The 14,878-nt window shown below is 45.9% G+C and overlaps 1 pseudogene; it reads right to left on the bottom strand.

The window, feature by feature from the left end:
* Positions 1-866: 866 nt before the first annotated feature.
* On the bottom strand, positions 867-14,857 carry LOC112229526 (annotated as a pseudogene).
* Positions 14,858-14,878: the final 21 nt, after the last annotated feature.

Here is a 14,878-nt window from a genome sequence, read left to right on the forward strand (position 1 = left end):
TGATGTAGCCTAGTGCAGGTTAGAGTTCTTAATAGTGGTATATAGTGCAGGCTTTGAGCTGGTACAGCTTGGTGCTCTCCTGGGCCACCACTCTGCCATGCAGGAACTCACACACTCGGTCCATCTCGTCCGGGGTCAAGTCACCGTAGGAACAAAAATAGGACAGGTTGGACAACTCCACCAAGACTCCTGGAAGACAGGATATACCCTATGAAGGACAGGTTGGACAACTCCACCAAGACTCCTGGAAGACAGGATATACCCTATGAAGGACAGGTTGGACAACTCCACCAAGGCTCCTGGAAGACAGGATATACCCTATGAAGGACAGGTTGTACAACTCCACAAGACAGGATATATATGATACGGAGATAGACATATAATTATTTATCTTGAATGGATTTTTATCCAAACGTAACACTCATTCAGGCAGAATGTGACTCACTATGGTTTATTAACACACATTGTAATAACCAGTGCACACAATTGTGTGTGATACACATTTTTGACTATGCTCCACTGTAAATTGCATTTTTTCAACTATAGAAAACACACACACACACACACCTGTTTGTGGCCCATTGTAGTTGTCTGAGACCTCTCTTCACCAGACCCAGCTGCCAGCCCATAGTGTCTGCCACCTCCACCACGTCAAAGTCCAGCGAATCACAAGCCTCCACTCACTCCCCTGCCATCCATTTCCGGGCCAACACCACGGCAACAGGTGGGCAGCTGCCAATCAGACGGCACACACCCATCATCAACACCCCTCACCATAAACATGACTTATCTACAGCAAAGCGGTTTAAGCACCTGGTGAACATTAGTAATCTATTGCCTGAACATGAAAATAACAAACCACATGACAAACGTACCTGACTTTACTTGACCACAAAAACATCACATGAGCAAATAATACACACCTACATACTATACACAAACACAACCTATCCAACACGACTTTGTTTCTTACAGGTAAACAGTCTACTGTAACAGACTGGCCAGGTGTTCGGAGTGAGTTTGCAGTACTTGTCGAGGTTCTGCAAACTGAAAATGCACACAGTTTAAAAATAAATATATACGGTGTGCCCTAATGAATGAACATGAGCCGGGTGTTGTGATGTTGCCCTACATCTTGGTGAGTTTGCAGAGCTGACCATCTTACAGACGGAGAGGGTGGGGTGGAGCAGCTCTACCCACTGCTGACGGTGCAGCTCCAGGTAGCACAGCAGAGTCTCCAAACCTGACAGACACACAGAGACAGAGGGGACAGTCTTTGACTTACAATGACTTACAAGTTACATTGTTACTCTGATGTCTGAAGGGCACTGGTCTTGACAGAAAAAGATACATTAAACTGGGATTTCATTCTCATTACATATTTACTGTTTTCTGATCCTTGAATCAATTATCTGAGTGACACAATTGGCCGTTTTATTGAATTAAACAACAGACAAGACATTTCACCTGTCCTGTGTTAGATATAGTGAGGTACTCACCTTCCTCAGTGATGTCCAGGGCTTCCACAGTGTCCTGCATAGGGATGGCCCTCTCACACCCTAGTCATGGGCCAATCATCACCTCCCCCTGGCCCCTCCTCCTCTTCCTGTTCGCCATCCCCTCTCCGGGGAAGTGGAACACTCAACTCTGGTGGTTCTTTCTGCTTCCCCTCTGATGGTTGAAGAGTTGGTACATCCTTGTCCTCAGTAGGAATTTTTGGCCTGTTCCAACTGCTCAAAGGGGGTGTTTTAACTAGTCTCCTTTGTTTGTTCTGGTGCTGCAGCAGAGGTCTCATCACAGGTGTCCATCAGTTCCATCATCTCGGAGTCGTCAACCTCTTCCAGAGCCTAAGACAACGTGAAAGAAACAACTCCTCAAAAAGATATGCTTGGTTTATGTCCTACACAGAGACAAATTACATTACAATGAAGGAATTCTATTTAATTCTATGGTGCAATAAAACTTGTTAAAATAAACATTTTGACATGAATTCTAAATCAAGTTTAGCTTTTTTTATGTCTTAAAGATCCAATGCAGCCCTTTTAATTGTAATATCTAATCATTTATGAGTAACAATTAAGTACCTTGCTGTGAATGCAATTTCTCAAGGAAGAATTTAGCTAGCCTGAGTGGGTAGGGAAAAACGGAAAACGAGCTCTTGGCAGAGAGGTTTGGAACTCTCTTATTGGTTGGTTAACTAATTTGGTGACGTCACCAGGCAGGCCAAAACTCCATCCCACCAAAACAGGCTGAAATTGCAGGTGTTTTTTTCCAAACAGCTCTTATACTAAAGGGCATTATCATCACAATTTCACAGAAGTATTCCAACCTCATAGTGTGGAAATATATATAAAACACAGGTGGCAAAATAAAATAAATCAGGTTTCAGTGGACCTTTAATTAGGGTTCATATAATGAGTGTAGATGGAGAGAATGGGGAAAGAATACATAAGTATGTCAACATTATCCTGGCTAGATCCTGCTACTTCTGGTAGACCTGGCTGCACTTGCAGGGAGGAAACACCTTCTGCACCAGCTTCTTCACTGTGTAGTAGTCCACTGTATCTGCATAGATGTGCCTCCGCAACTCATGCAGGTCCCCTCCCTACAACCACAGCAGACAAGAATGTAGGATTACAGTGATGTTGAATAAAAGTGTAAAATATTGTACATCCAACCAAAAAAATACGAGAGAGAGAGAGAGAGCTGGAGAGCTAGAGCTAGAGAGAGAAAAATAACAATCTTGAGAAACCTCACCACAGGATCCAGGAAGAAATAACAGTGGGCCGGTACTCTGTCTCTCCCTGCCCTCCCGATCTCCTGCACGTAGCTCTCAAAGCTCTTGGGCATGTTGTAGTGCAAGATGCCGCGCACATCCGACTTGTCCAGGCCCATGCTGAAGGCTACCGTGGCAACCACCATGCGCAGCTCTCCACACATGAAGCTGTTCTGGACACGACGGCGCTCGGATGACGACATGCTGGCGTGGTAGGACTCAGCCATCCACTTCAGAGGCTGACGGATCTTCTTCCTGGCTGAGGAAACAGCAGAGAGAGGTCAGGGCCCGTATTCAACAAAGCGTCTCATAGTAGAAGTGCTTCAAAACTCCTAATCTCCTATTGTCATCAAGCCAAACGCAAATCGATAGGTACCCAAAGCTTTCTTCTTCTTCCCTATAGGGTTGTCATCTTCCTCCTGGATGGCAATAGCACCCCCTGGAGGCAGGTCCTGAGCAGGGCAGATATACAGGTGGCCTCATCTCTCCTGGTGCAGTAGAAGATGACGGACTCCAGAGACCCGAATCTCTCTCCCTTCAGCAGACACCAGGGCCTGGACAGGGGAAAGGCACACGCAGCATCAAACCTGGGTTCAAATACTCAGGGCTCTATGCTGACATTTTTTCATTTTTTTAAGTTGAAAAATGTAAGAGCACACAAAGACATTTAGGAGCAGAATGAAAGTATTTGAGGAAGAGTGTTTTTATGATAAGAAATGACAAAGAGTTAATGAATAAAAGGTTTTTGGAGTGTTCCATGCTCAATCAAGCAATGTATTCTCAAACATTTGAGTCACTTAGGTGAGACACATTTTCAGCTTCCCCTTTAAAAGGTGGGAGGTTACAGTGGTATGGGGAACTGGCATGTCCTGGTGCTTTCAAGACAATTGGGAGCTCGGGAAAACCATGATGTCAGTGATCTTCAGGTCGTAAAGTCAGCACTCTAGAACGATGCACAAGTTTCAGACTTAGAATTCCCAGTTCCAAGTCAGGAGTTTGCTTCCACATGGTTCTTTATGTGATTAGCAACCAGTTATGAAACAAAACGGCAGAAATACTTTTAAAATAGCTACAGCAGCATTTATTTTTTGATATAAATCACAACTCGCCATGTGCTCATACCTTTTAATCTATTTCTAGGCGCAAGTGCAACGATCCTGATACTATGGGTGTGTTCGTAAATTCACTCTGGAGTGCCAGAGTGTGCTCTGGGCGTTCGTAAATTCACTCTGGAGTGCCAGAGTGTGCTCTGGGCGTTCGTAAATTCACTCTGGAGTGCCAGAGTGTGCTCTGGGCGTTCGTAAATTCACTCTGGAGTGCCAGAGTGTGCTCTGGGCGTTCGTAAATTCACTCTGGAGTGCCAGAGTGTGCTCTGGGCGTTCGTAAATTCACTCTGGAGTGCCAGAGTGTGCTCTGGGCGTTCGTAAATTCACTCTGGAGTGCCAGAGTGTGCTCTGGGCGTTCGTAAATTCACTCTGGAGTGCCAGAGTGTGCTCTGGGCGTTTGTAAATTCACTCTGGAGTGCCAGAGTGTGCTCTGGGCGTTTGTAAATTCACTCTGGAGTGCCAGAGTGTGCTCTGGGCGTTCGTAAATTTAGAGCGTTGTCAGATTGTCCGTTCATAAATTCAGAGCGTTTCACTCTCAGGGGGGAAAACTGGATGCTCTGGCAGAGGAGTAGGGTTGATCCAAGCATTCTGACCTCAAGCACCCAAGCTAACTGGCTAAAGTTGGCTAGCTTGCTAGCTACTTCCAGACAAAAAAATGAACTCACCTCACTCTGACCACTCTGGTCAGGCTGTTTTCATGTTATCCAGAGTGTTGGCGACTGAAACTGTGCTGCTGGAAATATTTTTTGCCAACCATATTCATGGGCGCTCTGGTACACTCAGACGAGAGTGCTCTGAAATCAGAGTAGACAGTGAATTTACGTTTTAGTTTTCTTTCAAATAGTTTAGCTCTGCTTGATTGGGCTTGCCTGGCCTAAGGAACGGATGAGCGATGACATAGTCCCAAATTGAAAACTCCATCCAAGCAGACTCAATCAAATGATCAAAGTCTTTGGAAGAAAACACATATTTGCATCCTGGCCTGCACAGCATACACACTCACAAATGTTGCAGATATACGGTCTCACCTTTAAGTCTTTATTGAAGACTCATCTCTTCAGTAGGTCCTATGATTGAGTGTAGTCTGGCCCAGGAGTGTGAAGGTGAACGGAAAGGCACTGGAGCCACGAACTGCCCTTGCCGTCTCTGCTTTGCCAGTTCCCCTTTCTCTGCCTCTAACCCTATTGCAGGGGCTGAGTCATTGGCTTACTGGTGCTCTTCCATGCCGTCCCTAGGAGGGGTGCGTCACTTGAGTGGCTTGAGTCACTGGGTTTTTGTACAGCACTTTGTGACATCAGCTGATGTAAGAAGGGCTTTATAAATACATTTGATTGATTGAATTTGAGTATCTGTTCTACAATACATTTCTGATGTAAAATAGTGAATGATGTCAGATCTATCTACTACAGTTCTACTACAGTGCTCGCTGCGCCACACGGCACTGCATCGCAGTGCAATAGGCGTCACCCGGGTTCGATCCCAGGCTGTGTCGCAGCTGGCCACAACCAGCAGACCCATGAGGTGGTGCAAAATTGGCCCAGCGTCATCCGGGTTAGGGGAGGGTTTGGCCGGCCGGGAAGTCCTTGTCCCATCGCACTCTAGAGACTCCTTGTGGTGGGCCGGGGCGCATGCACTCTGACACGGTTGCCAGTTGTACGGCGTTTCCTCCAACACATTGGTGCGGCTGGCTTCCGGGTTAAGCGGGCATTGTGTCAAGAAGCAGTGTGGCTTGGCAGGGTCATGTTTCAGAGGACGCGCGGCTCTCGACCTTTGCCTCTCCTGAGTCCGTACGGGAGTTGCAGCGATGGGGCAAGACTGTAACTACCAATTTAATATCATGAAAAAAGGGGGTAAAAATGACAAAAATAGAGCCAAAGTTGGAAGTTGAGGACAGACACACACCCCTCCGCTCGCTGCTACTAATCTGCAGCTTTTTTGCAGTGAGAATGTACAGGGAGGTATTTTGCCAACATCTATTTAGGAATATTAAAACACTTAATTTTTTTACAATTACAAGTATCATTTGATCTGCCTATCAACTGTCAATTTATGGATAGGATTACGAGTATTTGCATGTCAACACACCGCTAACCTCAATCGTATGTGTGTGTGTGTGTGTGCACGTTGCTATCCAACCTAGTCCTTGTCATGGTCCATGGAGACAGACAGCTGCAGGTTGTCAGGCACGGCGGCCGAGCGGACAGCGATACCGTCCTGGTCAGTGATGTCCAGGTGTTGAGCGATGTCCAGGGCTGTGGACAGGGTGGCGGTGGCAGTCAGACCCAGCAGGCAACGCACGCCCAGAGGGTCCCTCAACACCTAGGAGATGGAACAGAGGTGGTTCAGTTAAAATCTGACACTTACTTGACAGTTGCTGTTTATCATATATTGGGTGGTCAATGACCAGATCTCACCTTGCAGAGACGCAGGTAGCAGGGCCTGAAGTTGTGGGACCACTCTGAGACACAGTGGGCCTCGTCAATACAGGCAAAGGCCACCCGGGGGAGCTGGTCAGCTGGGGGCAGACAGCCAAAGCCAGAGTGACCTCCACCTACCAACGCCTCAGGGGACAGGAGCAGGAAAAGGACCTCACCTGCCTTAACCTGGAGGGAACACACAGAAAGAGATACCCAAAGCATATACAATCAAATCAGGAAACGTTATTGTCATGAAAATCACCACCAACATCAATGCAAATATGACTGACACCATTGTAGTAGCAGCTTCATGGCATCACACAGACAGATGACACAGACAGATGACACAGACAGATGACACAGACAGATGACACAGACAGATGACACAGACAGATGACACAGACAGATGACACAGACAGATGACACAGACAGATGACACAGACAGATGACACAGACAGATGACACAGACAGATGACACAGACAGATGACACAGACAGATGACACAGACAGGTTATACATGAGCAAAAAGACATGACTGAGAGATATAGAACCCTAATGCCAGATCAACATGATAAACAGCTCAGTTGGTATGGTAGAGCAAGATTGACTAAGTCGGTTTGGATAAAAGTGTGTGGCATATTTAATTCAGTTCAAGTCTGAAATATATAAATGTTATGCAAAAATAGAGAGGAAGTCGATGTTTAGGACTAGATAGAGCATAGTTTAACTAGGCAGATTGTAATCAGATGTCAGTACCTATTCAATGGTTGCCACCCTCTGTTTTTTAGACATATTGGAGTGAATAGCAGCTGCTTTCAGTTTGGATGGGAGTCTAGATAGCTAAGGAGACAAAATAATTTACTGTCAGTATTTCATCCAATGACCTTTATTGAGACATTCACAAGACAGTGTCCGTATCAATAATGTGTTGTATAACTAGGGGACAGATATGTTACCTGATCGTCCATAAGAGATACCAGTGGTGATACCACAAGAGAGATACTGTTGGACCTCTGGGCATAGAGGTAGGCAGGAAGCTGGTAGCACAGAGACTTCCCCATGCCTGTGGAGAGCACCACTAGAGTGGACAGACCTGGAGGGACACACACACAAAGTGAGCATCATGCTTGTAACAAACACAAATCTGCATGTGAGGAAGCGACCACTTGTTCGATCTCGACAATATCAATTTACCGAGGTAGTAAATTAAGTACTGTATAATTCTGTTCACTGTGTTTTACCCTCTACCTGCATACCTGATAGAATTCTCATGATGGCCTGTTCGTGCCCTGGTCTGAAAGACTTGTACCCAAAGTCTTTGAGTGCTTCAGAAACTTCAGAACGCGCCACTGCAGAAACAAAGTAACAAAATAGGTATATAAACCCTACTGTACTAGTTATTTGATTCGCTGAATCAATCAACTAAATCAAATGTATTTTATAAAGCTCTTTTTACATAAGCAGTTGTGCTTTACAGATACTAGGCCTAGAAACAATTAATTGAATAATTGTATTTACAACAAACAAACAAAAAAACTGTGTACCTTGCACTTTGCCGTTCTCCCCTAGGGGGTAGAGGGCCTGCATGGAGGGCGGAGAAGGAGGGCGTTTGTAGTCTGGCCTGATCACATTCAACAAGACCTCATCACCATTCTCCTGCTGCTTCTCTCCCTGACACTCATTCTCCTCTTTAACACTGGGGGGTGCCACTGTGTAACAGAGATAGACAGGTTACGTCCCAAATGTTACCCTATTCCCTTTATTTTACAATTATAAAAATAATAGGGAGTACTATACAGGGAACCGGGTGTACTACACAGGGAACAGGGTGTACTATACAGGGAACCGGGTGTACTACACAGGGAACCGGGTGTACTACACAGGGAACAGGGTGTACTATACAGGGAACAGGGTGTACTATACAGGGAACCGGGTGTACTATACAGGGAACAGGGTGTACTATACAGGGAACAGGGTGTACTATACAGGGAACAGGGTGTACTATACAGGGAACAGGGTGTACTATACAGGAACAGGGTGTACTATACAGGGAACAGGGTGTACTATACAGGGAACAGGGTGTACTATACAGGGAACAGGGTGTACTATACAGGGAACAGGGAGTACTATACAGGGAACACTATACAGGGAACAGGGTGTACTATACAGGGAACAGGGTGTACTATACAGGGAACAGGGAGTACTATACAGGGAACAGGGAGTACTATACAGGGAACAGGGAGTACTATACAGGGAACAGGGAGTACTATACAGGGAACAGGGTACTATACAGGGAACAGGGAGTACTATACAGGGAACAGGGTGTACTATACAGGGAACAGGGTACTATACAGGGAACAGGGAGTACTATACAGGGAACAGGGTGTACTATACAGGGAACAGGGTGTACTATACAGGGAACAGGGTGTACTATACAGGGAACAGGGTGTACTATACAGGGAACAGGGAGTACTATACAGGGAACAGGGTGTACTATACAGGGAACAGGGAGTACTATACAGGGAACAGGGTGTACTATACAGGGAACAGGGAGTACTATACAGGGAACAGGAAGTACTATACAGGGAACAGGGTGTCCCTAGGAAGGGAACAGGGTGTACCTATGAAGGGAATAGGGTGTACCTATGAAGGGAATAGGGTGTACTATACAGGGAACAGGGTGTACTATACAGGGAACAGGGAGTACTATACAGGGAACAGGGAGTACTATACAGGGAACAGGGAGTACTATACAGGGAACAGGGTGTACTATACAGGGAACAGGGTGTACTATACAGGGAACAGGGTGTACTATACAGGGAACAGGGTGTACTATACAGGGGGAGTAACAGGGAGTACTATACAGGGAACAGGGAGTACTATACAGGGAACAGGGAGTACTATACAGGGAACAGGGTGTACTACACAGGGACTACAGGGTGTACTATACAGGGAACAGGGAGTACTATACAGGGAACAGGGAGTACTATACAGGGAACAGGGTGTACTATACAGGGAACAGGGAGTACTATACAGGGAACAGGGAGTACTACACAGGGAACAGGGTGTACTATACAGGGAACAGGGTCTACTATACAGGGAACAGGGTGTCCCTATACAGAAGGAACAGGGTGTACTATACAGGGAACAGGGAGTACTATACAGGGAACAGGGAGTACTATACAGGGAACAGGGTGTACTATACAGGGAACAGGGTGTACTATACAGGGAACAGGGAGTACTATACAGGGAACAGGGAGTACTATACAGGGAACAGGGTGTACTATACAGGAACAGGGAGTACTATACAGGGAACAGGGTGTACTATACAGGGAACAGGGTGTACTATACAGGGAACAGGGAGTACTATACAGGGAACAGGGTGTACTATACAGGGAACAGGGAGTACTATACAGGGAACAGGGTACTATACAGGAACAGGGTGTACTATACAGGGGAGTAACAGGAACAGGGTGTACTATACAGGGAACAGGGAGTACTATACAGGGAACAGGGAGTACTATACAGGGAACAGGGTGTACTATACAGGGAACAGGGAGTACTATACAGGGAACAGGGAGTACTATACAGGGAACAGGGAGTACTATACAGGGAACAGGGAGTACTATACAGGGAACAGGGAGTACTATACAGGGAACAGGGTGTACTATACAGGGAACAGGGTGTACTATACAGGGAACAGGGTGTCCCTATGAAGGGAACAGGGTGTCCCTATGAAGGGAATAGGGTGTACTATACAGGGAACAGGGTGTCCCTATGAAGGGAACAGGGTGTCCCTATGAAGGGAATAGGGTGTACTATACAGGGAACAGGGTGTCCCTATGAAGGGAATAGGGTGTCCCTATGAAGGGAATAGGGTGTACCTATGAAGGGAATAGGGAATAGTACTATACAGGGAACAGGGTGTCCAGGGAACAGGGAGTATGAAGGGAATAGGGTGTCCCTATGAAGGGAATAGGGTGTACTATACAGGGAACAGGGTGTCCCTATGAAGGGAATAGGGTGTACTATACAGGGAACAGGGTGTCCCTATGAAGGGAACAGGGTGTACTATGTACTATACAGGGAACAGAACAGGGTGTACTATACAGGGAACAGGGTGTACTATACAGGGAACAGGGTGTCCCTATGAAGGGAACAGGGTGTCCCTATGAAGGGAACAGGGTGTCCCTATGAAGGGAACAGGGTGTCCCTATGAAGGGAACAGGGTGTACTATACAGGGAACAGGGTGTCCCTATGAAGGGAACAGGGTGTCCCTATGAAGGGAACAGGGTGTCCCTATGAAGGGAACAGGGTGTACTATACAGGGAACAGGGTGTCCCTATGAAGGGAACAGGGTGTCCCTATGAAGGGAACAGGGAACAGGGTGTACTATACAGGGAACAGGGTGTCCCTATGAAGGGAACAGGGTGTCCCTATGAAGGGAACAGGGTGTACTATACAGGGAACAGGGTGTCCCTATGAAGGGAATAGGGTGTACTATACAGGGAACAGGGTGTCCCTATGAAGGGAATAGGGTGTACTATACAGGGAACAGGGTGTCCCTATGAAGGGAACAGGGAGTACTAAACAGGGAACAGGGAGTACTATACAGGGAACAGGGAGTACTAAACAGGGAACAGGGTGTCCCTATGAAGGGAATAGGGTGTACTACACAGGGAATGGGGTGTAATATAAAGATAATAGGCTGTACTATAAAGGGAATAGGGTGTACTATAAAGGGAATAGGGTGCACTATAAAGGGAATAGGGAGCACTATAAAGAGAATAAAGTGTACTATAAAGGGAATAGGGTACACTATAAAGAGAATAAAGTGTACTATAAAGGGAATAGGGTGTACTATGAAGAGAATAAAGTGTACTACACAGGGAATAGGGTGTACTATAAAGAGAATAGGGTGCACTATAAAGAGAATAAAGTGTACTACACAGGGAATAGGGTGTACTATAAAGAGAATAGGGTGTAATATAAAGGGAATAGTGTGCATTATAAAGAGAATAGGGTGCACTATAAAGGGAATAGGGTGTACTATAAAGAGAATAGGGTGCACTGTAAAGGGAATAGGGTGTACTATAAAGAGAATAGGGTGCACTGTAAAGGGAATAGGGTGCATTATAACGATAATAGGCTGTACTATAAAGAGAATAGGGTGCACTGTAAAGGGAATAGGGTGTACTATAAAGAGAATAGGGTGCACTGTAAAGGGAATAGGGTGTACTATAAAGATAATAGGCTGTACTATAAAGGGAATAGGGTGTCATTTGGGACGTATCCATCGTCAGAGGGATCTCACGTACAGAGCTGTAATGACCTAATTCCACCACTGGTCTAGGGGTCAGCTTTGGTGTCGAGTTTGTTATGACTGAGGTTTGTATTGGAGTCGGGAGAAACTGAGCCTAAATCAGTTGTTGTTATGGGCAGGGAACTGGGAGGAAGTAACCGGAGTGAGAGAATTGCAGGGGGGCAAGCATGAGCTCTTTGACCTTTTGGCATGCAGGTTAGTTTAGTAGCATGACATCATTGCTTTGCCAGACAGCGGAGGAGCTGTTATGCTCATCTAGTTTTAAACTGTAGGTCTGCCTGTTCCGTCTTGGTTTAGAGGGGCCTCTGTTTCTGCCTGCACAATCACTCCAACGTTTGCTGGACATCGTCTGTGTGTGGGGCTGCATTTCACTCTATGTGCTTCCCAAATGGCACCCTATTCCCTACATTGTGCACTACTTCTGACCAGAGCTCTATGGGTCTCCTGGTCACAAGTAGTGCACTATATAGGGAACAGGGTGCCATTTGGGACACATCGCGTGCTATGAAAATGAGTGTTGAGCGTTCCGTGGGGACCCTCCGTGATTGGTCTTACCAGTGACATTTTTCCCCCTTAAGTCCATGCTAGACACATCTTGCGGGCTCCGATGCCTTACAGTACAGACTGTATCCAGCTAAACTAAATAGCCGCTTGAGTTTGGAGTTGTGGTTTTATCTCCAGTTGGGATGTCTGGGCCCTGCGTTCAGACATGTGGAGAGTGGAGATGTATTACAGAGAGTGGAAAGACGGATGGTTTCCACTCTGTTGTGCTGGGTAGACACTGTGCCAGGGCCCGAGGCCTTCACCATAAAAGACTGCTTTTACCATCACAGGCACAGGACCAGCCCATTGTAACCCAAAGTGTGTGTGTGTTGTTTTTATTTATTGTGTTTCTACTAGTGAAACAGATGCTCTGGGCTACTGAAGGGAGTTAGACTTGGGTGAAATACTCACAGCTGACAGATACACTGTTAGAACCTCGCTTATCAACAAACTATATCAACTGGATCAACAAAGTTACTGAGTGTATGGGGAGGATTCTAATCAGTCACATTTCTACAAAGTTAGTGTCTATTTAGCTTATTGTAATGCTTCAAAGTATGCGTGTCCCAAATAGCACCCTATCCCCTTCACAGAGCCCTACTTGTGAGCAGGGCCACCCTATCCCCTTCACAGAGCCCTACTTTTGAGCAGGGCCACCCTATCCCCTTCTCAGAGCCCTACTTTTGAGCAGGCCCAATAGGGCTAAGGTCAAAAGTAGTGCACAATATAGTGAATAGGGTGCCATTTGGTATGTACATTGGGAATATTTTGATTGAGATTGAAGAGAGAATCTGCCTCAACATTTTCACTAAAGTAAATCTCCTCACCAGACAGGGTGACAATGACATACCCAGAGGCTCGGAACGCAGAGTTCCTGTTGCCCGGGCAACCTCCTCCAAGGTTGGCAGCTCAAAGGGCTCCTCCTCAACCACAGACGCCTCATCAGCAGCAGCACTGTCTACTGGAGCTGCAACTGGAAACAGGAGGGGCACACAAAAGGTTAAATAGGGGTTATATAACAGTCAATATATAACATTCACAGGGATGTATTCAATAGGGAGAAACTTACCAAATGTTGCAGACAGAAATGTCATGTAGAGAGCAAAAATTACTATTGTATAGGACAGAGAATCAGATCTGTTGAACAAAATACATTTCTATCTGAATGTCCTGTAATGTTGCACCTGACCTTGCTCAACAGACCTCCGGTGCATCAAAGAAAACTGTTTAGTACAGTACTTTATATATCAACTTAAAGATGAGTAAAGATAAGCATGATGTGGTAAATGAGAATAGTTTCTGAAGAACCAATCAACTAAACAAGCTAATTTTGCTACCACGGCTCATAGTGAGTTGTTGGTGTGTAGCATTCTTCAGTGTATGTCCTGTGACCTCTCACCTCTGCCCTTGCAGTTCATAGCCCAGTGTCCTGACCTCTCACCTCTGCCCTTGCAGTTCATAGCCCAGTGTCCTGACCTCTCACCTCTGCCCTTGCAGTTCATAGCCCAGTGTCCTGTGACCTCTCACATCTCAAGTTCATAGCCCAGTGTCCTGTGTCCTCTCACCTCTGCCCTGAGTTGTTGGTGTGTAGCATTCTTCAGTGTATGTCCTGTGACCTCTCACCTCTGCCCTCACAGTTCATAGCCCAGTGTCCTATGCCTCCACACTTGAAGCGGCTGTCACCTGGACGTTTGAACCCTCCTCTGCTGCCTCTAAACCCTCCTCTGCTGAAGCCCCCTCTAAACCTTGAGTCTGGCCCTCCAAACCTCTCCCCCTTTAGCTGGAACTTATCCATGGTCAACTGAAACAGAGAGAAAACAGGACAAATGCTGCTATCATATATACATACTGTCTTCCTAGGCAGGGACATTATGCTGTTCAACTGTACTCAAAACAGAGAATCAATAACTGTACTGTATGTATTTTGTAATGCTACTATTACTACTAAAGTTCTTTTACCTGCTTCCGTAGGCCAGCGCCCCTACATACGTATCCTTTGACGTAAGGCTTCTTTTTCAGGTTAATCTTCACAAAGTTACCGTCCGAGTTCATGGTGGCTCTGGATAGATGAATGGAGCAACAAAAAAATCACATTAATACAAAACAATTACATTTGTAAAATTAAGGTCCAGTTATATGACAATTACAGTCAATGAGGAATATGTATTTAAAGGGGCTCTTGCAAGTGCATAGGTCAATTTGTAAATATAAATAATATTATTTGTTGAAATATATTAGTAGTCTAAGGGTAATATAGAGTATAACCCACTTAGGTCTCATAGTGTTGCTCCCTCTGTTCCTGGCAGCTTTGATGTCTTCCTCATCCACCTCTCCTAGCAGGTTCTCCTGTGGAACCCTTGGTTTCTGCTTCAAGGGCTTCCTTCTCTGTGACATCACCATCCTCCTGATTGCTGACGTCTCCATCACCTGTCTTAGCCTTCTTCCTCGCTTGGGGGGCTTGATCTGTCCTTCTCTTTTTCACCACCCACTCCTCTTTCTCCGTGCCTGCAGGGTTCTCTCCATCTGTGTCAGGATTCCTTTGTCTTTTTCACCACCCACTCCTCTTTCTCCGTGCCTGCAGGGTTCTCTCCATCTGTGTCAGGATTCCTTTGTCTTTTTCACCACCCACTCCTCTTTCTCCGTGCCTGCAGGGTTATCTCCATCTGTGTCAGGATTCCTTTGTCTTTTTCACCACCCCCTCTTTCTTTGTGC

This window comes from Oncorhynchus tshawytscha, linkage group LG31 (genome assembly GCF_018296145.1).
Source record: "Oncorhynchus tshawytscha isolate Ot180627B linkage group LG31, Otsh_v2.0, whole genome shotgun sequence".
Classification (NCBI taxonomy): Eukaryota; Metazoa; Chordata; class Actinopteri; order Salmoniformes; family Salmonidae; genus Oncorhynchus; species Oncorhynchus tshawytscha.